This window comes from Chroicocephalus ridibundus, chromosome 10 (assembly GCF_963924245.1).
Source record: "Chroicocephalus ridibundus chromosome 10, bChrRid1.1, whole genome shotgun sequence".
Lineage (NCBI taxonomy): Eukaryota > Metazoa > Chordata > Aves > Charadriiformes > Laridae > Chroicocephalus > Chroicocephalus ridibundus.
In genome coordinates this window covers 13,877,611-13,903,551 of record NC_086293.1, presented here as the reverse complement: position 1 = coordinate 13,903,551, position 25,941 = coordinate 13,877,611, and the positions used below count along the sequence as shown (strand labels likewise).

The 25,941-nt window shown below is 43.0% G+C and overlaps 1 protein-coding gene across 6 annotated transcripts in view; it reads right to left on the bottom strand.

Moving 5' to 3' along the window:
- The window catches only part of FOXP1 (forkhead box P1), a 389,122-nt gene that overhangs the window by 188,863 nt on the left and 174,318 nt on the right, over positions 1-25,941 (bottom strand). Inside the window, exon 1 of one of the 6 annotated variants that reach the window (XM_063347899.1) lies at positions 9,481-9,550. The exons of the other annotated variants lie outside the window; for them this stretch is intronic. The gene's annotated coding sequence lies outside the window, so the exon portion shown is untranslated. Of the gene's footprint in view, positions 1-9,480; positions 9,551-25,941 lie in introns of those variants that run through there. 6 annotated transcript variants of the gene reach the window in all.

Below are 25,941 nucleotides of genomic sequence, written 5' to 3'. Positions count from 1 at the left end.
CTTATAAACACCCGCTGAAAATGCAATGCCTTATCAAAACAGGTGAGAGCCAATGCCCGCTGACATTCCCATTCCTCGGAGGAACTCAGCCATGAGATTTTTTTATTATTATTATTTTTGAGCGGAATATTTACATGTCTGACTCTAAATAGGCTTCAGCGTATCTGCAAGGGGACCAAACACATGACCTCGGGATCTTGAAGAGCGATAGGATCAGCCTGGCTGCCCTCGCCCTTTCTCCAGAGAGGTATCTGTAGCAAGGCAGGCAGACCACAGGGAATGGGTTTAGGAGGGACGGACCCTTACAAATACAGTATTTTCTCCAAGGAACCTGAAAGGAAGAAGATGGCTACAACAAAAAAGGCCGAGGAAGAAGAGAAGTGCCTGGGCAAGATCCAGCGAGGGGAAGTGAGGATGAGTGGAGCCTGCAGAAGGGCTTATGTTGCCTTTGAAGAGAAATATTCACGCTGTCAGGTAAAACTGAGGATCTAACCCGTGGGAGGACAGAAGATGCTACCTTGAAGAATTTGACTATTACAGGATTAACAGCTACAATCCCTCCCTCTGAGGACACCAAATGCCAAAATCTGGCCTGAGGGTTTTAGGTGGTGAGGTTTGTCCAGGCGTGTCGGTAGGAACTCTACAACATACAGAGGAGAATACTGTCCAAACCTGCATTATCTAAACATAGGTGTTGCTAAAATATTACATATTTCTTTTAGGGGAAAAAAAAAATACAGAGGAATATGAAGCCAAAATACACACATTTCTTTTGGGAGTAAAACGTGCCCCTCAAACACTTCAACTCTACTGTACAATGTATTTATACCATGTTTAAAAAACATTTGTCAAGCATATAAAAAACCCCAGAAGTTCACTGTCACACAGCTTAATTCCCTATATTCTGCCTACATGCATATATAGGGCCAGTTTGTTAGGGGGTGGAGGTGTGTGGCAAAGCACAATCTAGCGAGACGTGACACCATAACGGTGAACAATAAAAGCAAGCACAGCATATGTGCTGGACATTTGGTGAAAATAACCCAGCTACAGCTCCAACTTTGGTAAATTTTCCTGTGCAGAAGTTGGTAATTCAGTTTCTGCTGTGATTCAGCTCAGACAACAATTAGGTTGTTCAAAACACCCCTAATTATTATTTGGGAATTCAAAGATTCTAGGAAATATATCTTTAGTTTTCAACTGTCTTTTTCTATATAGCCCCAAAAGCTGAAATCTGGCGGGTTTTTTTCTTTTCTCCTCTTAATGCTAAGGCTTTTTCTCCATCTAGCTGCTAAGATTCTCCCTGGCTATAAGATCTGAAATGGTACCAATAATTATATTTCCTATTTTATTACTTGTAATTGCCCCTTTGATCAGAATCCTATGCCATTTAACCACATTTATATGGTTATCCTGCACAGGGGTTCTAAATACAGAACGAGTCATTTTCCAAGGGAAAACTACAGGAGCTGGGTTTCCCTTCCCGGCACACCCATGGAATCCTGTACATTTGGCACCAATTTAGCTTATTATCATTTCATTCTTCCTTTTTATATTTGTTTCATTGTAAAAGCAATATAAAGCTCCCCATTTGCTGGGAAAGACCGCTCATTCCTTTATATGGACTTCCTTCATCCAGCCCGTAGTGCATCCACCCAGACTCAATCTTGTCTTTGCAAAAGACAAAATTTGTCTTTGCAGTCTTGTCTTTGCACCAACAAACACGAGAAACACCCCGCGGCTGGAAGAGCTGAACTATGGGTCTCTAAGCTTTCATGAACATACACGGCAAGCCTTACCTCGGTGTGAAGCCTAGGAAACTTTTCAGACATAGCCTTCTTGTTCCTCCCAGAGTCCAAGGGTAAATTCTGTTTGCAAAGAAACAGGCGAGTCTCCCCAGCTGGCACAGGCGTCCATGCAAGGAGGACGATACAGGTTGCCTCATCGCTGACTGCTCTAGCCTTGGCCACCAAGCATGCACTTGTTGGAGCCACATCAAGAAACTCTCCTCGCTTGTGGCTGGCCTTTGCATGCTGTATCCCTGCGGCAGAAGAGCACAGGGCTAGCAGACACTGCCCTTCACCCATGCAAAACAGAGGAACATTGCCTGGGACCATGTGGTTGTTAATAATGGTAAAACCCTGACGAACTTCACAGAACTCAAACAGAGCTGCTTTTGATTTAGGCCATGCACCTGAAAGCAGCATTTGTTTCAGTCAGCTTCCTCAAAGTGATGGTCTCAGGAAACTACATAAGCAGCCCAGCTCAAGAATTTGCAGTTCTTTGGAAAAAGAACATGGTCTTTTGAAAGGCCATCCTTAGGGTAAGTGTTTTATTTGGAGGAGAAGCCAATGCAAAGCCAAATTAAATACGACCAGAGCTGAAGACTCGCACCTGAAGCAGGCATACATCACAGGGATGAGCCAGTGACCACACAGCGTGCGTGCACGCACCTATACCACTACTCCATATAGTCCCCAGGTGGTACAGGGATAACAGGAGCAAAGTAAAGGGCTGAGCACGTGGTTTGTCCCGTGTCCTTCTACTGATGGCTTTGCTTGATAGACTTCACTCTTCTGCTTGAAGCATGTTTGTTCAACGCGATTTCATCACATTGCTTTGTCCACTCAGCCAGTTTAGACAGACATTCAAATTCTCCAGTCATAGGAAAAACTGCTGCTGGAAGAGGACGTGTGCAGCCAAAAGAACTAAAGGCTTACACATTAAAGAAACCCTGACAGCTACTTGACTTGTAATATTTTATTTTGCGTACGCTCAGGACCAGTAGCAATGGGCAGACTCACCTGGACTTCCAAAACATCACCTTTTCCAGGATGTTCTCCAGGTGAGCTAGCTGCCTGCCACTAGGAACTACTAGGAAGGTCTCTCATGCTGGAAAAGCAAAGCATCTGTAGACACTCATCACAGATATCTGATGGTTTCTCATCACAGATATCCGTCCGCCATATACAGCCACAAAAAGATGTATTTACAAATAGGAACAAACTGACAAGCACGGAACAGGGAATCTTCACACTCCGAAACTTGCAGTCAACTTGGTTCAGTCCGACTTGGAAGGGCAACGGTTTGGCACTTGGGTAATTTCAGTGACGGACAACCTTTTCCTTAACTATTGGTAAATATAACTTCCTAGAGCTTTGTCTCTGGATGAGAGATTCTATGCTGAAAAGCATTACAGAGATAGAGATCAGAGGTCTATTTTTGATTCTATGTCTCGACGCTCATGACTTTGATGGGGTAAGTATATTAGCATATGATAAATTACTCTTTAATCTGTTGTAGTTATAATTCTAGAGAGAGGTTCAGTGGCTTTGCTCTCAACCAAAAGTATTTCTGTGAAGAAACAGTTGTTTGCTGGAAAAGGATAATAACAATAACAAAGCTGTTTGTAAACAAAGCTGTAAAATGAGAGGTCCATCTCCCATAAAGCTCAAAACTCTCCGAAATAACTTTCAGCAGAGAACTACCATTACCCAATGTGAAAAACTTCTTTGAAACCAGCAATCCTGAATTACACAGAAACGCTCAAACAGGGCTGCACAGTACATCATCTGAACGGGTATCACTTTTAATTTCCCACCTGATTGGGTTGAAAAGGTTCATGGGTTGGAAAGTGTGGAAGGAGAAACTTACTGAAAATTGCAATCCAGGATCAGATTAAAGAGGGAGGATGATACAGGGAAAATCTTCTTCATAAACGAGTTTCTTTACCCAGAATAAACTTAAAAGGTCCTGTGAAAGGAGGAAGGGTATGTGTTTCATTAGGACAAGGAGGGTAGGAAAAACTATGCCTGAAACCTCCTTTGTGAAGACAGCCCTTACAACATAGCTTCTTTAAGGACAAGGTATTGAAATCGCTTTGGAACAAATAGTTTTATCTATCAAGAAGATTAACGCTGAAGTTTCTGCACAGTACACTGTATTGCCGTTACATCCATGGAACGCTAAAAAGCACCAATAAAGATTCTCTTACCCCACCTCTCAGTCCATTCTACCGTCATCTATCTGCCTGGGCCAGAAATCTCTCCACGACCCAAGAGGGAGATGCTCAGCATACTCATTCCTACGGAAGCTGAAGACACAACACCTTTGCAGCCTATAACATCCTAAAGCAACACATATATTATCTTTAGAAGAAAGAGAAAGGGTTGAACCATAGGGATGCTGCTAAAATAGATAATGTCAAGAACTCTTTTTTCATTAACTTTAAAGGCTGAAATTTTCCAACATTATACTAGAGTATTTTTGACCTTCCAAGTCCCTGGGGAGAGCTTGGTCTTCATTGCCCTGTGTTGTGAGAAACCCTTTCTCTCCCCATGCCCTTGGGTGGAGTCAGCTTGTTCCCAGTTTCATCAGCTACCTGAGTAGCTCAGGGCTCTGAGCACAAAGGGCAAGGGAACGGCTGCGGGGTTTTGTCTCCCATGTACACTCATGTATGAACCCCATGTCTAGGCTGACTGCCTCAGAGAAGGAACTAGGGAAGCCTTTCCTCTTCTGGGCACATTTTCCTTCAGAGGTGGACCCCAAGTTGTGACCTTGCACTCTGATGTAGTCCACCCTGAAGAACCATCTGCCACATGCCACCATCTCAACTCTTGTGTTATGGGTAAAAAGCAAGGGCTCCATGAAAGCCAAGAACCATGACATGCTCTGTACTTGTCTCCATGGATGCTCTTCCTTGCACTGGCCACGTGTGGAAGAGGTATACATGGGGAACTGAAATCCTACATGCTAGCATACTTGGTGGCTAGAGCAGTAGGTTTGTTGGGAATGATTATCCTGGTTTTGACTCAGAAATGCAGGGTACAAATACGGCAGGGCAGTTAGATTGCCATGAGGCAGCATGGCCACAACCAGCACATGTGCATGGTCAGGCTACCAAGGAACGGCTGCTGGAAAACAAAATGGCATGTGAGAAATGCAGAACTGAGACCAAGTGTAGGCGAGAACCATAAAAACTGAAGTCTCATTAAATGCTGGACAGTTGGTAAACAGCGGACCCTCCCATTTGTTTGCTGCGTACCGTAAAGGGGCGGAGGCAGGGGTGACGTGCGTGCTTTGGAAATAGGCAGTTTTTACACTATTCACCCAGGAAGTTATTAACTTGCATGTTTGTGGGCAACTGCACAAGCTATTTTTGGTCATGGGACCCTGTGTAAGGAAAGGATTGCAAGGTTTTAATAATGATCTTTAGTTAACTCGGTTACCCACACAACAATGGCTTTCTGAGAGGCCAACTGCTGCTAAAAACTTGAGACAGGCTTTACTTCCAGAGGTATTAAACTATGAAAATATCTAACCATAATAGTAAGCAGCTATAAAAAGAGCCCTGTTTATTTCACATGATTTCTTTGTATGCCACAGTGTTATGAGAATACTTCAGCTCAATGACAACATGGTAAATCGGAAAAGATTAACCGTTTAAATCAGCACTTACACAATTCATTTTTGCTTGATTTTGGTGACTTTATGCTTTCAAAACCCAGGTTTTCACTAGTATCAGCTGGTGTAACAACACATGGATGCCGTTCTTTAATACTTAAATTAAGAATTAACCTGATACTAAGTTCAGCTCATGCAGGGGCCACAAGAGGAGAAATTGGGGATTAAATAGTATGAAAAAAACCAATAATGCAGACTTCAATTTTGTGTTGCTGTATTTCACATAGGTAGATTTGGAGCCTCCATACCCAATCTGAGAAATAATGTGGTATGTCCCATCCCTATAATACCATAAATCACATCCGATAACTTTTCTGCAACAGCGGAGCATCATAGAATATCCTACAGAGGTCAAACCCTCTGTGTTGTACTATAGGGCTCTGTCAGCGTTCTGGCTAAAAACACCGTGAGGCCTTACTGAACCCCTTCAACTATTAAGGTGCACCAGGAAAAACGGGGAAAAATAAAGCTTGCATTCGTTTCTGGGAAGACCTGCACCGCTCCATGGAGAGGACACTTCCACCCTTGTTAATCCCAGCTTCTTAAAGCAACACTCAGTAAGATAATGAATCCTTTAAATGTTACATCTTGTGTCTTGCATTATTGTGGTGCAGCAACTCTCCACATCAAACAGTCATCAGCACTATTACAAAGTGGGCTTATAAGAGACTGGCTGAAAAGGCGCTGTGTGAAAAGAAGTGGAAAATTAAAGCTGAAGCAGTCGAAGAAAGGGCTTAATTTACTGGCATGTACAGTATGCAAATGAGATTACTCTCAGCTTAACTGCATCATTTATGTCCATAATAACGGCATCATCATTACAGGGCTCAAATTAAATTACACCATAATTAGCATATCAAAGTGATTGGTTAAAGTTTAAAACAAATACCCAATTTTGTTAATGAACAGCTGTAATTGTCATGTACACTTCAATGAAAACTCCCTAAACAAATATATGTTTTAGAACAGAGAAAGATTTTGAAGCAGACAGGTCTGCAGCGGAGGTAAATTGCCTAAAAAAGAATGACACAGACTATTCTATTAATGTTAATATATGCTCATCGTTTTCAGGTAATAAAACATTCTATCAAAACAAGCCTTCGCTTCGTATTTTTTGCCTCTCCGACTCCTCTGCCGCAGTGGCAAGTGTCAGAGGGAGAAGTGCTGGCCGTGCCCAGCCTGCCCCTTGCACCGGACACACATGGCACCACGGCCCCCACCCACCCACACCCCCACACCTGGAGAGGGTGAGACAGGAAGAAGAAGAAGTAGTCTTGCTAACTCTACCCTGTAGACCCAGGCTGGAGTAAGCCGATGACATGATAACACATTAGGCAGCCTGCAATTCAATTTACTGTAATCTAATCATATCTACACAGCAGTTTCAGAGGTGGAACTGCACCAGAGAAGTTTTTGCTGTTCTCCTCTCATTAAAATAAATAGGGAGGTGGGACCGGCGGGTTTGTCACTGTCAGCCTGACAGACAGCAACACATTTCCATAGATCCATCACTGCAAAGGTACACAGTAAATATACAGTTAAAACACTCGTCTGACAGAATGAGCTTTAAGACAGGAGCAAGCCAGCTCCCCGGTATTTCAACAGTACAGGTGAGCTCTAGCACGCCTGGGGCTGGTAGGAACCATAAAGTACCAGGCCAGAGGAGCCCACTGCCACCTTGCACACGCACAGTAAAATAATCCCTCTAAGTCCCCCAAAATGTTTACACTGATATATTTGATTATGTATTACCCAATATTATAGGAAGCGACATGGGGAAGTGTATCTTGTGCTAAAATTGGGAATGCACTTTCAAATATACTTAACAAGGAAATTGAATGTCTTATTAAATCCGTATTATCAAAACACTGTTCAAAAATTTAAAGAAAGTAGCTTTTCATTTTATTCATCGAGGAATCCATTAAAGCCTAAGCTCTGAAGTAGTATGTAAATTATGTGCCTTTCAAGGTAGAGCTAGGGCAAATTCACTCCATCAACTAATGATGAACCTCATTATGTGCAGGGAGTATTCATAATGAGGAAACAAGCCACCCGCCATTCCATGTTCTAACATAAATCCCTGTAAAATGTGAATATCTCCACGTCTAATTAAAGGCTACTAATTCCTATCATCCCCTACACGGCCCAAAAAGCAAAAACTAGAAATGTGTTTAAAAAGACACCTTTTGACTTTATGAAACACGTTTATTTGTGTTTAGCACTACTGAGTTGCAATGTATTTTTTTTAAACAAAAATCAATCCCAGTTTTATAAGATAAAAGTTTAGGTGCACAGAAGTTTATTTACATTATCTGACTTGGTCTTACATTTTAAAAAGAGCTTCTGATTAGCACAGGTCAGGCTGCACAGCTCAAGAGAAAAATAAATAAAAAGAGAAAAGAAAACTCCATGAATATGTAAAAAATAATATTTTAAGGGGGGGGAAAAAGAAAGAAAGAAAAGCTTAGCTATCCAGGTTTGCTCTGGAACTGAGACTTCCTGGGGGAAAAAAAAAAAAAAAAAAAAAACAAAAAAAACCAAAAAAAACTAGAGATCCCATAACAAATGGGGAAGGCAGGCAGCAGAGTCAGGGAGAGCCAATTAAGCAACTGAACACACAACAGGTATTTAAAAGATTTTGTGAATGATACTCAATTTAAGAAGAAGCTGCTTCCCTTCCAAAATCCTGTAAGAATTAGGGATTGACGACAATGCTGCGTAATACAGCCTGGAAGAAAAGTGCTCTTCCACAGACTTACCTAGATTTGATATTTATACCTACAAGCACAGCGTCCGCTCCTGCGATCAAAAATGTATTTCTTATTAAGTTACATAATACCCATCATATCTATCACCATGAATTCATTTGCTTTTGCACTGAATTATGGATTTGCTCTCTGTACTTCGTGGCATAAAAGTGGACAGGTTTGCCGACTCCCATGAACAGAAGGCGCACCACTGTTTCTTTTTTACTGCTCTGTATTAATATTTTCCTATGTTTTCAAAACAAACCGAGAAACACAGCAAAACCTAAGAGCCTTTCAGTTTGCAGGAAAAGAAAAGCATCCACTGAAGCTGAATAACATATAGGCTTAAAAAAAAGAAAAAGAAAAAAAAAAGATGACATAAAGGGATGGTTTAAGAAATGTGATAACTCCTTGCAGGGCACGGAAGCACTTGGACAGTTGCAGAAAAGACTGCAGCACCTTCAGATTATGTCAACCGAAAAGTTGAAATCCTCGTGTAAAAATACCCCTCACGTTTCATCCCTAGAAAAGCTTATTTAGAATTCATAGAAATTCATAGCTGCTAAGAGGAATATGTGCACATAAAATCACAAATGCAAAAAAAAAAAATCAATATTTAAAAGAATAAAATAAAAAAAATCAATATTTAAAAGAATAAAATAGAGCTCACAGATTAAGATATTTTAGCAACGCAAATTTTCTAGAAATAGCAGGGCATTTGGGGGGGGGGGGCGGGGGGAGGGGGATCCGGCTTCTTTAAGTTGCATAAAAATAAAACTACGCTCCATAAAGCTGCTCCCCTGCACGCCCGCTCATTCCTCGACTCCACGGAGGGGTTCGGTGGTTTGATTTTTTTTTTTTTTAAATATATATTTTTTTTTCCTCCCTTCTCCTTTTAGGTCAACCAGTCATGCACTGGGAAGACAACCCTCCAAAAATAACTTGTCCCTCCCCCGGAGCGCGGAGTTGAACAACCTACCTTTGTTCTGGCGCTGCAGATAACAACCGGCACCGCCGCGGGAGCCGCCGCCGCCGCGCAGCGGGGCGGCCCGGGGGGCTCCGCCGGCCGGCACCTGGCGCTGCGCTGCGCGGGCGCGGAGCCGTCCCGCCGCGGGGGCCCCTCCGCGCTTCTCCCCCCCACCCCCCCCCCCTCCCCACAACCGTCCCACCGCCCCCTTCCCCACTCGCGGGATGATCCACGGAGCCGCCCGCGTCCAGCGCGCCCCGCCGCCCCCCCCCAGCCCCGCCGGGCAGCGCGCAGGTTACATACGGGGGGGCCGGGTGCTGGGAAGGAAGAGTTCTGCAGGATTTATTTGACACTTATTTTCCGGGCAGCCCTTTTGTGGAGTTGCGCCGTTTGTTTCTTATTGTCTGAGCAGCAGTTGGAAGCGTCTCCCCGAGGGGGCCCCTCAGCCCGGCTCGGCCGCTTTGACAGGGAGGTAACCATATTAGGATGTGTATGGCAAAGTAAACAATAACATAGTTGCAATGAAATGGAAATTTTTCTTCCCCCCCCCCGGTCCCCCCCCAGCTAATAGTGTTGGTGTCAGTCCTGTTTTTAGCCTTTTCCCGCTAGTTTTGTTTTCTGGCTTAAACAGGCCATCATTTTTTTTTAAATAAAATAAAAAAATTAAATAGAAAGAGGAGGGGGGAGAAACTGGGGTGGGGAGGAGGCAAGTGGTACCAGCTTCCCAGTTTCTCAGATGCAAGGCTGCTGAAAATGGTTTGGGTCACAGAGGGAGGGGGAGCGCTTTTAACATCCAAATCCAGTTTAATCACTGAAAAAAAAAAAAAAATACAATAATGCCCGCGTGCATTTCCGAGCCCCACGGCAGAACACGGGGTGAGTGGGGATGGGGAGGATAGGCATGAAAATTGCGATTTTGAAAGCAGGGGAGCAAATAGATTAGAAAAGTCCAGTGGCGTTTTACACAATTGCGGCGAACTGGTGGGATGAGCTAAGTTGTGCAAACCCCTGCAAGTCTGCTGGCTTTAAAGCTTTGAAATCACTAGGTTTACAGGATAAAGCACTTTAAGCAAATTGTAAAATGCAGGTGTCAAGTTATTCGGTTTAATCAGAAACAGAGCTCAGAGCAGTCACCATACAAAGCTTCCCCTACCAGCACGGTTAAGAGAAAAGTTCTGCAGTATTCTTCTTTAAGTCAAAGTATATTATTTTAATACCTCGATTCCACGTCCTGAGCAAATTACCAAGAACAACAAGTGTAGCATCTCCTCGCAGGGAGGGATGAGGCAGCTGCTGGCGAGCGCTGCGTGCCGAGGCTCGGCACTAGCAGCCAGCCTGTGAGGGAATTACAGCTTGAAGATGAAATGAGTTTGCACGTCGTGGTGAGGGCAGACGGGGGCAGCTCTCCGGTGCAACAGCCCAACGCAGGCTGTAGAACTGTTTGCACCACCAGTTAGCATCCTCTGCCGCTCAACGGCTGGCAAAATGGAGCGCTCCTCTGGAAAGGGCTGACAAAAGAGATTGCTGATGCTCTCTGCCTGTACCAGGCACCGGCGTGATAAGATACGCCGTGAGGAGAGGTTTAAGGTAGATAGGCAAACAAAGTTGCTATGAGATCACGCGCTTAATTTAGAACAAAGGCAACGTTTCTCTGACAAATATGATGCACACTTACCCTGCCAAACTCGCTTGTACTCAGCTAATCCGCAGCAATCAGAACATCAGTGTTGACATCTAATGGTACCTACAAGCATCTCTCTCTGCCTTCCCACGTGGCGTGAGCCTGCTCTGTTAACGCGCTTTAAATTTTTCAACCATCTTGTTTAACATCTATAAAATTACACGGCGCTTTCCTCATCTATGCCGCATGTGCAACCTCCCCCAACAAAAATAAAAAGTTAACTTAACAGGCCAATATCAAAATCAATAAATCACACGACCAAGTAGCAGTTCAAAAGTTCAAAGACATGATGGCCAGTTCACTACGTCGTAGCACTCAACCAATAATAACTTGACTCCATCACTCCTCATAGTATAGACAATTTCATAGCATCATTTTCATTAGCCTGTCTCACTGAAAATTGCTAGCTATTTATGTATACGCTAAAATAAATTAGCCATTTCATCGAGCACTGTGATTCTTATAAAATACATTAACACAATACTCAATTTTCCAGTTGGAGTAAATAAATAAATCAATAAATTCAATACAGAGTAATTTTTTTATTTTTTTTTTTTTACAGTGGAGCTTCAGCTCTCAGCATAAGTGTTTTTATTGGGTTTATTTGTTTCAATAAAAATTGAAATGGGCCAGTGATCTTAGCAGTAAGCTCTGGGGGAAAAAAACAACTCAGCCCTATCTAATATTAAGAAAGTATACCATGCAGCTTAGCCAACTGGTAATACATAATTTTTGGTCAAAAATCATTTTCATTACAGTTATTAAACAGCCACTCGATTTTGAAGGGTTCTTCTCTCCCTTCATGAACCATCATGCAGAGGGAGAGTGCTCTGCAGCCCAGCAAGAAGCCCCTGGCCTCCCCAGGGAGGGGGCTCAGGTCCGAGCCCATCCTGCTGGGCTGGGGGCAACACTGAACCGCTCTGGTACTTCCACAGAGAAACCAAGTGCGGAAAAGTTACCCGCACTCATGTTCACTATTTTTAAGCACTCATAAAACATCATATCCAGCATAGCTGCGGGTAGAGGCATTTGACATCAAAGAGAAGATAGCTAGAGGGGAGGATGGGAGAAGGTGGGAGAAGAGTTCATGCACACCCCATGAACTTGTTCCTTGAAGAGAGCTTTTGTCTCTGGCTCTTTGGCTCTGTGTTGACACATAAGATGTGGCCAGTAGGTTTTATGGCTCAGCAGATCACAGGTGATTTGGCGATGACATCCTACGGTGCAGCTTAGTACATCCTTTGGGGACCTCCTATGGGGCTTACAGCGGCTCATGCTCTACAGAGAAGCACCTTAGCACATTAGCAGGCCCCTGCCTCGGGTAAAACACGCATCACATCAACGGCTGGGCAACAGGATTCAGAATTTGGCCCAAGAAAATGCTCAAAACATGGACAAGAACCTGGACTACCTTGGTACTCCTGCTACTGTAACTGCAGACCAACAGAGGCAACTCAACAACCCCTCCAAAAGTCTCATCATCCCAGTAACGCAGCACTTCTCTGCGAGTCTAACAGTTCCAGCACTAACCACAGGCTTTACCTGCTCCATGATGAGGACAAGAACCTATAAGGAACCAGAAAGAAATAAAATATACCCCTTGTGAAATAAATCGGTGTTGACTCCAGTCTCAGCAGAGCAAAACCCAAATTTATTAACACATAGCATTTAAGCTCATAATGGTTTAACATAATTCCTTTAAAAAGGCTTCATGTGAATCGCACAGTTTGTAAACTGCTTGGTGGTAACAGGAGGGTACTTTTTGTTCATATTCACTCTTTAACCTAATCAGAGGAAAAGTAAATATCAGGTCTCAAATTTAATGACTGACTATAAATAAAAGCTTTTACACAAAATGCACAGTTTGCAAAGATAACGATTTTAAGTATGATGTCACTAGTGACCTACTGAACTACATGGCACATGTCAGACAGACGTCTGTTTCTTAAATTGCAGTAATAAATTAGTAGCCACAGAATCTGTTCTGTCAAGAAAACTTGAAGCTTTCCTATTCAGATAAAAGTTCGATGACTGTTTCAGTTTAGGGTGCACGAGTTAAGATCACTATTGATGGGGGGATTGACGGCAGGGCCGGCTGCTCTGCACTGTAAATACTGCACACTGTCAAATGGAGGTTCCACGGCCACGGCCACGCAGAGGCCACCGTGCTGCTGAGCCTCGCTGCATTAGCATGAAAACTCCAGCTGCAAAACCAGGGCTGCAGCTGCAAGTTCCCACAGTGCCTTTTGCTAGCGCCCACAAAATTCCCTCTCCTCTGCCGCTGAAGATCAACTTTCTGACCTGATCAGGCAATATGTCCGGCAGGAACAGGAGCCATTTCTTACGTACCTTAGAGGCATCATGGAGCCAAATCGAAGGACTTCATGCTCGCTCGGGAGCGACCAGCAAGGTGCATCCCACATGAGCGCAAGAGAAGAGCATCTTCCTCTTTCTCCAACCCCCATGCAATATTACTTCACCCCAGCAGGGTCCTAGCCTCTAACACACATGGAAGGCTTTCCTCTAACTTTACACTGCTTAAAATATTAGTATTTTATAATATGATACATGCACACTTTTACAGAGCTTCCTGGCACTGTGCACATGCATGCACACATATAGTAGTATCCTATAGGTGCAACCTCTAACACGACTCAAGGTAGCATGTCCCATCTTAATTACCTTGTTTTCAGTGACTAGTAAATTTGCCAAATTTTAACCATTTGCATGGAACTCTTCCGTGCTGAACATTCTGCCACAGGCCAAATTCTGGCAAAGAGCTTATTCCAAAATACCGAAGATAATCCTGAAAACAGACAGGGAACATCAGTGATCTACCATAGGGAGCAACCCTGACCACACCTCTTATTCAAGAAGCCACTGAGCGTTGGAGCACAGACATGAAAACAAGCAGGTAAGAGACTTCAGTGGGAGGTAGGTGGGTGGCACCATTCCCCACCTACTGCCTCCTCCTCCTCTCTGACACCCAGCTGGCAGGCAGGGGCAGAGGAAGCTGCCTGATTTGAATAGAGAGGAGACATCACCAGTTCAGGTAGCAGGAAAATGAGCAGACAGGGACAAGGAGGCCTGAGAGAAAGGAACCATAACTGCCTGAGCATGTCACCTATTTCACGGCGGGGATTGCCTACATTTTTTGTCCATTACAGAGGAAATAGTGTTTAGTCCAGTTTGGGACACTTTTGGAGACCCGTATCTTGGCCAACTTGAGATGAAGTTGTGCAGGTACATCCAAAGCAAAATCCCCAACTTCAGTGTGACCTCCCTCCCCATTTCATCCCTAAAACATGGAAAATCCTACGGCTGCTTGGCTAACCGGTGTTAAGTGTGTGCTCACACAGCCAGGCAGCATCCATTTCTCTAATCCTTTTCTGAGAAACGGCTGCAAGGTCTTGGTGGAAAGTTCTGGACATAGAAAACTTCAGTCCAACTGGGCTGGCATTTAGTTGTATTGGGAACAACAGGGCTTTTCAACAGGTGTGGGTTACTCTACTCTTTAAAGAAAACACAAACAAAACAGACTTCTAAATAGGAACAACATCAGTCTCTTTCTTTGTGTCAGTAAAGAAAGTAGAAATTACTTTTTTTTTTTTTTTAATTCTATTTTGCTGATTTCCCATGAAACATCAACTTTGTTTTCTTGTCTATTATCCTATGCACAGTACTGGTAAAAAGCTTTATGCAAAAAAACCCAAACAACCCATATGCAGTACAACTATGTAACAAGTCCCATACAGGTGGGAGTAATTTATCGCTAAGGCTTTCCACATCTAATAGGTCCATGCCCATCAGCAAACAAAGGTATATTGCTTTTTCCTCCTTCCAGCCTCTCTAAAAAACAAAACCCCAAAGCAGCCTCCCCTTCCTCCTGTTGCCTCAGCTGACCTGCAAACTCCCTGTGAAGATGCAGGCAATGCCTCGAGCACAGCAGAATGGTCCTTCCAAATTCAGCATGTCCCACCTGGGAGGGGATGGGCCCAGCCCCGTGGCGCTGCCGGGCCGTGCAGAGGCTCTCTGCTCCAATGCTCGCAGAGATTTCTCGCTGGGTAGAGCTCCAAAGGAGCCTGAGCTTATGATAAGCAACGGCATACTTAACAGTTACATATTACTGTTCATGATAATGCAATATTTCATTTGGGTGATTTAGAAGTCCCTCTTGACCAACTTACAGTGAGACACCAAACGCTTCATCAATCACAACCATTTTTATTCACAATCCAGTGCAAAAACTACAGGGAGAGTTGAATTTTCAGCAACTCATTGCGGAGGGTATTGCTACTAGCACTGAAAATCCTCCTATCTCAACAATTTCTATGTTAGATTCAAATATATTTTCTTTCTAAGCAGCATTCCATTTTCCTGCCTCTCTCTGCCGCGTTTCTTATCATGGCAGGGTGAAAGAGTATCCAATTTAATATCTGTTTTGCAGGACAGGAGATTTTTTCATATCTTATGCACTAAGGAAAGCTGCAGGGGATGGCTTAGCAGGCTGAGCATCAGGTTTTAAATACCTAGACTCCCTGGAACCACAGATCCCATCAGGTCGACTGAGCCCTTCATGTTTCTGGGGTAGATAAATTAAGTGTCATGCTGTTTACTTTGTTGGGATCCTTCCAATGAGACCTCTGCGGTAAAGGTCCTGTCTGTTCTGCATGGAGTTGAAGGTTAAAGTCTCATGGTTAAGGCACAGCACCAGGTGCCACCTTGATCTCACTAACACTAATGGCAATTCTGCCATTTCTGTTAAGAGAGACATTCCAGGGATCTGCTCCCAAAACTTGCTGCAATGTTACTGGATAACTGAAAATTATTCAACAGCTTATCTGCCTCGGTTTTGGTGACTGTTAAAGGGAAAAAAATACATATACACCTCCCAGATGTTTAATTCATAAGTTATACAAAACTGTCAGATCTATGGATGACAGAAGAGAGATATTCATCATTTTTACAGCCTGATTTCTGTGGCTGGAGGTAACCCTATGTTTCTGCAAAGTCATACCCTCTTCCCACTCCTCCGCACTGCACAGGAGCAGTGGCTGAGCCCACCAACGTTAATGGTTTGCAACAAGAAGCCTTTTAAAAACAAACCGCTGGAAAGCAGTAGTGCGAAACAATCATAAAAGTCACAGTTTTGATGGACAATCTGCATACACACATACACACACAGAGAAACCTTCTCAACCTTGGACATTTCAGAGAGGTGCCTCCATCTACAAAAGGTCTGATTCATAGAGAACAGACTCGGTGTTGAAGAAAACAGGATGCTCTGAAGGCAGCTGTAAATATGCGCTTGAAACCTATTCCTGGCCTTACTCTTTCCTTCCCAGCTACCATTATTTTAAGGATTTAGATACACAGAAGATTCTCGTAACAGGGGATGAAGGAAAATAAAATGTAACAATACACACACACACACAAAAAGATGAGTTCTTCAAAATCATTTCCCTTTTAAGTAGAAATTAAGCAGAAAACATATTTCTTTTTGTGCTGGGTAGGGAAAGGACTGTCTTTTGATTTGTTTCCACAACAGCTGACAGGACACATTCCCTGATTAGGGTACCAGAAATAATAATTAACACTCCTAAAACACTGTGTGTTACAATGACATACCAAAGGTTAAATGTGGCTGTTGGCTGTACTGGCAGTAAATTCCATCTCAGGTGGTTTAATGCAACTCCCACATTTTCCTCCCAGCCTACTCAAGGACCTGCTGGAGCTCCAGCACAGCACTGCATCAGCCTACAGACTCTACCAGGATGGGGTGGGAGAACAGACAAGAAACAGTCCTTCAGCTCAATTTACATTTTGTTACATTTAAACTTTTTAAATGTTTGGGTTTTTTTTTGCTAACCACTGGACGTGGTATCAAACCATTTTTTTAAAAGATCTGGTATTCAAGCTAAGATATCCAATGCTGCAAACATATTTGCACTGCAGAGGTGAAAAGCTCCACTAGTGAAAGGAACCAGACAAATAATTCTGGGTAGGGCCAGTTTTTACTGTAGTGTTTGGTACATTTGTCTTTTAGAGGCAGGACAAAGACCCTTAGAAAGGGAGATCAAGATATTCCCTGTCAAACCTTTGCAAACCAAACCAGAGCAAATCCACCCAGAATAACCTGCTACAAAGAACAAGGACTTTGCCCAAAAGCCGTGTATTTATTATGGAATCTCAGTGCCTATAAGTTAGGCACTCCAAAACTGCTCATCAGTTTTAAACAGCTTTATTAAGGACATGAAGGTCTGCCCTACATGCTCCAGCTGTGGCAAGGAACAGAATTAAAGTAGAAAAAACAAGACAGGGTCAGGGGGTGGCTGTGCAGTAAAACTAAAACCATTACAATGGACTTTCTCTTCCAAAACTGCTTTGAAACAATTATTACAGCACCTCGTTAGCTCGCTCTTTAAAGTAAGTTGGACAAGAAAGGACAGAAACAAACTCCTGACAAAACTCCTGTCCACCATGAAGCCCTTGCAAGGTGGCTGGCTTGCAGGTGTGTCTCCAGACAGAGCAACACAAAACCCTTAAGAAAAAGGGGTAGCAGCAAGAAGATGGAGGTGCATCACTCTCACACACACACATATCTCTTGGCCCCAGGGACGCAGAATCAGGGTCGCTGCTCAGCCCTTCCATCTTTCTTGGCTCAGTCTAACGAGATGTCCTCCATATTCCCATCTGCCCTCTTTTTGCTCTTTGCCGAGGAAAACAATCAGCCCAAAGCATTGCCGGCTGCTGCAGGCGCTGGCAGCTCTTTTAGCAAATAGGCAAATCCTTCATGTCCAGCATGTCCCTGAATGCAATGAACCGCATCCAGAGAGCCTGGCTACAGGTCCCAGCTCAGGCAGACCGAAGCAGAAAAGAAAATCATCAGCCTTGACTCTAAGCTCCTGTTTCAGTGCTTCAAGTCACTACTGGTCAGCAAGGAGACTTTCGGATGTGCTGGTGTGTTCAGAGGGAAAACGCACAAATAAAAAGCAGGAGTCAAGGGCTGCGCCTCCTACTATCCCGAGGGTGAGCCAGGATGCCCTCCCTGGCAGCTGGCTCCCAACAGGGCTCTGATGGCTGGTCACACCCGCTACTTCTAATCAACAAGCAAACTAAAGTGAAAAGTGGAAAGGACAAGGTGGATTTTACACAAAAGTGAAGTATCCCTTCTTCTCTATCAGTCTGAGGGGTAAAGGGTGAAACAGGATGAAACTGGTTTTGGTTTAAAGCTGCAAAGCAATCACAGGGAGAGAGCGCTTACAGACAAATGTATTTTCATGTAAACTTTTATGCGCCCATCCCTTGTAACTGGACATCAGGGAAGATGTTAATAAACATCAGGGTGAGAAAAACATAGTAAAAAAAAAAAAAATAACAGACTACAAACCCATCTCTTCCAAGGTCTTAGAAATAGCTCTGCAGCGATATACTGCAGGGAGCCGAGCACACTCAAATACAAGTTTGCATCTTAAATGTAAGCACACATACATACAGACAAGGTTTTGCAGATACTTGTTAGCTGTACTACAAGATTTTCCAGGGTTGGTGCTGCAGGTTATGTTACAGTGCTTGTAATATAGCTGCAGAGCAGCCCCCCAAGAAGGGGCCCTGAAAAGAAGCTGAAATAGCGACAGTTTTTGTTGCTGAGGATATTTCTGAGACACAGTTGCTGTTTACTGTGTTTCTATTTTCAATCAAGCTGCAAAGTCCACTCATAAAACACGGGGAGGCATTTCTTTGGGTGTGGGACAGTGCAACACGCACGCAAGGAAGACCAGCTCTTCAGCTGCTATGCCTGGGCAGAGCTCCACCAAAATACTCCTCATCTAGAGCAAAGTATTTGGCCTATGAAGAAGAATCAAAATCCCCAGTTACCAGGCTTCTCTTGGTATATATTTATGCACAAAGCTCAAATAATTTAATACCACGCCTCACTAATCATGTGAGTGCACAATTTTTGCAGGGGCAAACGGTTCTTGTGCATTTATATTGTGCACCTCTTGCTCCCGGCTTAGAAAAGGTGCCTCAGAAACTTACTGGCTCTTTTAAAGGTGGCAACTGTCTATGCCATATACAATCCAACGTGATTAATCGTAGCCTCCCTAGAAGAGATTAACCTACTCTACAAGGAGTCAAAAACTACTCGTAACGATAGCAAATCACAGCATATGGCCAATTGGACAACTTCATTCCACTTCAAAGGGAAATTAAGTAATACACTCTGGGGTATGTTCTCCTCTTGTTACACTCGCAAATCCCCATTAATGGTAATGATTGCACAAAGTGTAAGAAAAATGCTACAAACACATAAAACAAAGCAAGATCGGTCAAGAATACACAAAAGCATATGCAAAAGGTTCTAAAGAGCATTTAAATGTAACGCAGCTTCCTTCTTTCTTCCTTTCTTTCCTTAAAAGCAAGAGGCATGCAGGATTGCAAAAACATGTAATTTGCCAACACAAGTACAAACTACAGCTCCTGAAAAATACTGAAAAAGAGACCCGAATTTCAAGGCCCGTACAAGTTCATCATCTTAACTGGAGATCACAAAACTGTCTCCTCAAGTATAAAAAGAACATCAAATCAATTCTTTCCTAAGAAAACCATTTCCTACCAACTTTGAAAACAAGAATGCCTACAGAATGCCTACAGTTAGCTGATTGGACTCTCTGTGATGGTTTTGGCTTAGCTCCCTCACCCCTCCTCAGCTGGGTGGCTAAATGTGAGTCTAACCACGAGGTTCAGAGGGTTCTCTTCTTATTAACCTTCCACTTCATGCTTCTAATTTTAGACAGGAGTAAAGCCGCCTTTCAGAAATTCCACTTATTCTTAGTTACTTCTGAGGTGAGAGTTCACATTTCTGTCCACTTCCATGGATCCAGACTACTGCAGAAGGACAATGCTGAATTAATACACAGGACAACACAGAGTTAATATATTGGGGTTTAGCCTTTTCCTACTTTTGTTGGATTTTTTATTTATTTATTTTTTAGAACAGTCAAAATGTTCAATGGCTCTAAAAGCACCATAAACCCCTGCCCAAATTTTGACCACTAGACACAAAATGAAATAGAGATGATCACTTAGATGCAAGATTTGTGACTGCAATCTGCAACCATCCATTGTGGTGGGGCAGCATCATGACTATTTAGTAGCTCCGTTAAACGCCCGGTGCCAAGACCATGCTGTCACCACGGCCCACCAACGCGTGTGAGTGTGAAGTGAGGTGGGGTGGGAACTGAAAGCGCCCTAACTGATCCTGAAAAACTGTCCTCCTTCCAACTAGACGCTCTTCCAGGCCACAAGACATTTTCCAGCGTGGTTACAAGCACCACTTCAGTCAGGGCTGTTCAAGACGAATCTTGTCTTTGAGCAAGCAAGAAAAAATCTCAAGGGAAAAAATCAGATTTGGAAACTAAAGGTTTTGTAATCTCCTGCCACACAATTTGGCTTTCAGGCAAACTTCCAACCCTTTCAATAGCAAAAAAACCAGACAAATACACTGTCTTCTACCATCTCCTAGTGTATTAAGACCAGAGTGTGATATGATACCACACACATTTAAGAAGCTGTACAAGCGGAAGGGAGTGACGCACCCATGCACAGCAATATAGGAGACAGAAAACATACCACATGAAATAAAATGGAGCCAAAATAACCACTTCTGTTACAACAAATTTATCTTCTCATAGCCCCCTACCAAATTTGGCATGGCTTTTCCTGGCACCAGGAGCACCTGGACGACCTGCAGTGCTGCTGCTGAGATGACTCTCTGCGTCAGGAGATCCTGGCTCGTCCAGACTTTGGCTATAGAAAGGGCACGAGACACGGAGAGAAGAAACACCGGCAAAGCTGACCAGCAGCGCTGAGCACTACGACATGCTCTCAGATACGACTGGGCTATTGCACTGCTCTTATCAGCAGATACAAGTTCAAGGTCAGCCCTGATGCACTTAGTGAAAACTGACACTGCCTGTGTCCTGTAGTCAGCACGACTTCAAATCAAGGCTCCCAATTATTAGGAGTAATTTTGTTTATTATTGCAGGGCCTCAAGACAAACAAAAAAAGAGCCCCATTGAGCTCAGCGCTTTACAAAAATGCTTAATTAGCCTCTTCATAGGTTGTTCCCTCGAGCTTCTTTTAAACAAGATATTTTCAAATATAAATAAATACAAATTTCAAAATTCCAGAAATCAGTTTCCTGAAATTTGTTTCTGTAAACAAGTAAAACAACTTTGCCTTTCCAAATTTCAGCTGTACACCAAACATGTAACTCATTTACTTTAAGAAAAATTTGTATTATAAAATCTTGGTCCTCGGGATGTAAATAGATTTTTGCCATTCATTTAAGCTAGGATTTGAACTCAAATTTTCTCTGAACTCTGTGACAGTTGCAAAATAACTGTTTTTCTGTTGTTTCTCTCCTTCAACTACAATATTTATATATCAACGATGTACACCACAAATGTACAGGAATGTTCTCAAGTTGGAAAAACAACTTAAGAGTTGAATTTAACTCAACACTATATGAATCGGTCTACGAAATTTGAAGCCATGCTAAGATCTCATGAGCAGCAGGATAACGAAGCAGCACGTAGCTAGATAAGACCAATACCGAGAATGTTACAGTAGCGAATGCAGGAGAACATGAACAAATATTTTAGAAGGTGAAGTAAAAGCTCAGGCTTTTTCCACTTTCTCTGGAGGCATCTGGTCATGTACATTATTAAAGATGCCAAAGTAGCCATACCACTGGTCCAACCTGCCGTACCAGCACTTGTATGCTGTTCTTAACACTTGCTAAATTCAAGAGGTGAAAGGAAAAAGTGGCACATGAGGCAAGAGGAAAGCAGCCGTCCCTCAGAGTCATTCACCCATGGTATCAAATCTCCCCAACCTGTCAGCGGATGGATCCTGAGGACCAGACCATCACTTGAAAGCATTTTATGACCATTTTCACATGCAAATACTTTCTGCTGAGTCTCCACCTCGCTCACATTTGTACCAATAATTTAGAGGTCACCAGCTATTACATCCTATTATCTAACCCTTCAGACTCTGCTTTATTTCTTTTTACTGTTACTCTTCACTGGTGTTTCCATTCACCTTTGAAGATGCCTGTTTAATTTAGCTGGATTTTTAGACCACACCTTGGGTTACATTTTACCCACGCTTATTCTAGCAATTTCTTGTCAATAAGTGGTATTTGGATACCCTGCAGAAATCCCACATCAAGTATTGATTAGTGTTATTTCTATTACCATAGGCTAAACCAGTTAGGTTCTAAGAGGAAAGTAAAGAGCTTGCTTCCTTGTTCTTGTTCTTGGAAGAAGGACACAGCTGTTCTCCATAACGAGGAAGACACTGACACAGAAACAAATAAATGTGTTAAAAATGGTTATTTCTCTGGCATGGTTAAATAAAGAAAATATAGTAAACTACTTTGCATGCAGAGGATAAAATCAATATGGTTTCCACTCAGGCAACAAAAATTATAGCATCTTGCTTTACATACAGACATACTCTTCATTTAAGGTGGAGTTTACACAATTCTCCTCTGAATACACAGCTTTGCAGCATGCACCTCTCTATAGCACTCGGCAATCTCTACTTGACATTAGTGCTAAACAATATTCATTAAGAGCGTAACACTAAAGTGCAACATGTAAGTAAATCAAACTCTCAATGCTCTATTTTACAAATTTCATGGGCCACTGGGGATAATTAAAAGGGTAATTATATAAAGTTGGTGCAGTTTTGAGACTCAAATGACATTTTCTGCTTTAAAGCACTTGATAATCTGGTATTTTTCTACTAAGACAGTCTTTTTTGTGCTTTTATAGTCAAGCAGCATAAACAAACAAGAACTGTTATTCAAGATACTTCAATTCTTTTTTCTGTCTCTGTCCCCACACTAGTTTTCTTGATAAATACCACTCACTACTTACTCCTAGAAGTCCTATATTAAGATATAAAGAAAAACGAGGCCTTTTTAAAAGTAAAAAAAAAAAAAAAATCACTGATCACCATAAAATGATACTGAGCCTCAAGCCTGGTTTAAACTGTAGCTCTGAACAAAAATGGTATTGCTTTGCGTGTTTACAGCGCCGGAGTGCTGTTTGGTTTGTCACTGTGTTTAACCACTGCTCTAAAGCTAGCAAAGTACATTACTGGTAGTAACAGCTCATGAAAAATACAGCGAAGAAACTGCTAGTGGCAGAAGCATTTAACTTTCTTGTTAGCAGCCTCCCCCATGTGGCACTTTAGCACCAGCAAGTTGTTTATTATGTTCTGTGCCAGGCAAAACTGATTAAATGGGGCTCTTAAGAATCAAAGCGTTATAAATTCATGGAAATACAGCAAGCAATAAATTCCATGGAATTAAAAGCTTACTAGTGCTATTAGCATTTCAGGGTGTTTGCATTGTTAATAGTGATGTGCAAAAATGATGTTCCTATAAGACAAGGCAAACCAACAGAATGTATGCTTTAGCTGCTACATTTTTACACAATGTCATCATTACTTGTAAATTTTTTCCCCCCAAAACTAAAATGCTCATTAATGTTTTAAAGAAAAATCTGAACCAAAGGTCTATAGACCAAAGATTTACATCCCTAGTAAAAGAAAAGTATTATACATGAAACATAATGCCATTATGACTCTATGATCATAAAGAGCTGGAGATGGATACCCCAAGGCAGAGGTCTGCCCTGGCTTTCAGGAGGAGGGAGCAGGGTAAGGCAGGGTGATTTTGCTGACATTATGGGGACACATTACAACGCGACAACTTGCTAACAATTTAATAAGTAAACTCGATGCACAGTAATTCTTAATACCAAAAAGAAAGGGCAATCTAGTCTGACCTGGTGGTCAGTAAATCTGTCAACAGCTCTCCAAAGAGACATCTTTACTCCGGGTCGCTCTATCATCATTCCAAGGGAATGACTCTGGTGGCAGGTGACTACCTTCTCCATCATTACTGCAGAGCTCCACACGAAACACTAACACCAAGCTGGTATTAGGCCTTCCCTTATGCCCATCTGTTTGCAGGTAGCTGATGACTTTGTAAATGGAATTCCTTTCAAGCGGAAACTTGGTAAAGAAGCTGCCTTAGGTATGTGGCTAGGCAGGAAAAGAATTAGGACACACTTTCCAAAAGTGCAGAAAAAATTAGGCTTTGCAGAGTTTGTTTTCTTGTTGTGTTTTGTTGTTTTGTTTTTTTTTTTAAAAAAAAAGGAACAATTTGTACCTTTATGAGCTGCTTGAACACACAGCAGCCAGATAACCTAACCTGAAATGTCCCTCTGGGGGGCGAGGGGCAAATCTGGCTCTTGTTGCAGATGGGAAAATCAAATTACAGCCTTGTTGCCACCGTTCAGGTTTGACATAGGATAAAGAGTGTATTCTGGACGGTACATCATGCACAGCTGGCAATATACGAAGTCAAGAAAAAACAAGAAAGCTTTGTCCAGAACAAACAGTACCCATGCCACAGAGTGAGTCAGCTGCAGAGGTAGGAAACGAACCCCAAATCCTGACTCGCGGGCTCAGGCTCTGAGCGAAGCACATGTTAACAGCAAAAACCCTTTCCCAAGATTGAGGGGGTTGACATTTTGTTTGCCTTGAGCAAAACAAAACAAAGCAGTAGGTTTTAAACTGCTCAGAGGCACGTTGTCTTTTTGATGTATGCATGTCCTGGCAGTCACACATCTGCATCAGGAGAGAAATAGCCCAGGTTTTTTGGCAGTTATTTAGTCCTTTTCATCTGAAAGTTGAAAATACACCACTGAACCTTTGCAGATCAGGGTTCTGCATATAAAAAGCAGCTGCTGAATACACACAGGGAGCGAGGACTTTTTCTTAATGTTTGAACAGTTCCAAGTTCAAACCCATTAAAGTCCAGGTCACACTGGGATCATGTCACTATTAATGCATCCAGTTACACGCTGAGGGAAACCCAATATAAAACTATGATAAACTCTCGTTCTCCCGCAGAGATATACTCAGGTCTTACCCAGATAATGCCACAGATCACTCTTCATAGGCGGTGACCAGATGAGATGTCAGTGTCAGAGGACAAAACCTGGGAAATCTCTCTACAGTTGTTTTTAAAAAGAAGGTCTCCTCAAATGTCTACAAAGCTTGTTTGGGCCATTTTGTCCCCATCCTCTTAGGGTAAGAATTTCTTATCCCACTGATGCTGTCTCCTACACATCACAGGTTCCCACACAATCTCCTACCACATCACCAGCAGCCCACCCTCCATCACGCTTCATGAAGGCACTGGGGCTGAGCATGATGAAGACCCCTTACTCCATGCTCCTGCTCCTTTTGGGGACAGATCTTTACAGATGAGCAAGGTCCCACTCGTTTTATGCAGACTTCATGCATGGCCAACTACATGCTGCACCAGGAATGACAGCAGCAAGGAAACAGACTCGGGACAGGCCAGCTACTGCCCAACCACACATGAAGGCACTCTGGTATCTGCCCTCTGCAGATACCTGGTATCTCGTAATACAGTTGATAACAGCCCTACTCTTGCTAAGAAGGAAGACTGAGTCACAGGAGAGGGAGACACAAGTGGGGGGCACTGAGGGTATGTGGCTTTATGACGGCAGTGCACACAGGGTTTGGTGGGAGTGCTCAGGGCTTCCCCTTGCTGCATGCAGTCAACTGGTACGGTGATGCCTAGAGAAGGCCACTGCTAGCTGAGGAAAGACAGCAAGAAACAGAGGGGAGGAGCTGGGCACAGATTTACGTTAAGGGACAAACAGCTTTTCCTAATGTTCTAGAAAAACCCAACTTATCAACAAAAACCTAACTGCCAATATTCCCAAGCAACATACCCACCAGAAAGTTTACTCCCTTACGGCAGTCCATCAGGTGTCTGGGTTGGACAGAGCAATGCACAACTACCCCTTTGATGTAAGAAGTGGGTAAGATTAGGTGGGCTGGGACGGAGGAGATCTCATGGCCCACACTAAACACCTATGGGACTGGAGACAACCCAAACCTGCAAGGCAGCAGTGAGATGTGTGCTGACACAGCAGTGCATAAGACACTGCAGACAGCCTCC